Genomic DNA, 1485 nt, shown 5'->3' with positions numbered 1-1485 from the left:
CTTTTCCGGCTTATACTTCACCTCGAAGTTATATTCCGCAAAGAAGGATAGCCATCTATCCATCCTCTGCGAGATATGGGGCGAATGAATTACAGTGCGTAATGACGCATGATCTGTGTAGATCACAAACGCTTTGGAGCCGAGCAGGTGGACCCTGAACTTGACAAGTGCATTCTTCATCGCAAGTAGCTCCTTGTCATGAACTGGGTAGTTATTCTTTGCACCTTTGAGCTGTCGAGATTCGATCGCGATCACCCGATCTCGTCCCTCGGCGTCTGCTTGCAGCAGTGCACAGCCGATGGCGAAGTCCGAAGCGTCACAGACGACGCTGAAAGGACGATCACGGTCTGGCAGCGCCAGTATTGGTGCATTCAGGAGGCTGTCTTTGATTCCGCCAAAAGCCTCCTGATGTTTGGTGTTTTAACACCATTCCGCATCCTTTTTAAGAAGATTGGATAATGGCCAAGCCATTTCTGCGTAATTTACGCTGTACTTGTGCAAGTAACTGGCAAAACCAAGCCACTTACCCAAGTCATTCTGGTTCTTTGAAATCGGCCAGTCTATAATGGTCTTGACCTTAGCGGGATCCGCTCGAGGTCCGCGTATGTACAGACATACTTTGACGACATTTTCGTTCATATTCGTGCGGAGCACGGGAGGACTGATGATAATAACCACATCGTCCATGTAAAAGCGGTGCTCGAGTGCATGCGCACTAACGAACTATACGCCAATGCAGACAAGTGCATCTTTGGCGCAGGAGAGATTCCCTTTTTTAGGGTGCTTCATTGGGAAGCGTCCCCGTGAGGCCTGATCAACTGCGTCACAAGACGACTAAATGTTGCTGGTGCATTTGACAGCCCTTGGGGCATCACCAGCCACTCACAGAGCATGCCGCTCGGGATGCTTATCGCTGTCAGAGGTATATCACTCGCTCTCATGAGCAATTGGTGATATTTATCTACCAAATCGAGTGCACTTTACTTCCTACATCCCACGATGTTGTTCTGAAGTATATCCTTTCTAGGAATTGGCGTCTGTGCCGGAATGGTGGCAGCGTTGAGCATATTGTAAGCATGAACGATACGCCACTTGCCGTTCGGTTTCCGAACACAAAACGTGGGTGCCGAATGGGGAGACTTCCTCTCACGTAACATTTCTGCGTCGTGCTTCGCACGGAAAAAGTCGTCAATGGCGTCGCACTGCACCTTGGGCATGGGCCATTGTTACGCAGTATTTGGCTCCCGGAACCAGGTCGATCTCATGATGCAACACCTTGGTCCGGAGGTAGGACCGAAGGCGGGTCTTTGGAGACGACGTCTTGAAATTCCTTTACCAAAGGATAGGAAAGATCCAAGGGATTCCGTAGGATCGACGATCCACCCCGAGCGTTCAGCAGTCTCTTCGTATCTTCCAAGACAGCTTCATCCAGAAGCGATGACGAGTTTATCCCCTCCTCCGTACAATGACTAATTCGGCCAAATC

Source organism: Plasmopara halstedii (genome assembly GCF_900000015.1).
Source record: "Plasmopara halstedii genome assembly, contig: Scaffold_287, whole genome shotgun sequence".
In the NCBI taxonomy this organism is placed as follows: domain Eukaryota; phylum Oomycota; class Peronosporomycetes; order Peronosporales; family Peronosporaceae; genus Plasmopara; species Plasmopara halstedii.
Note: the sequence above shows the minus strand (reverse complement) of the source record.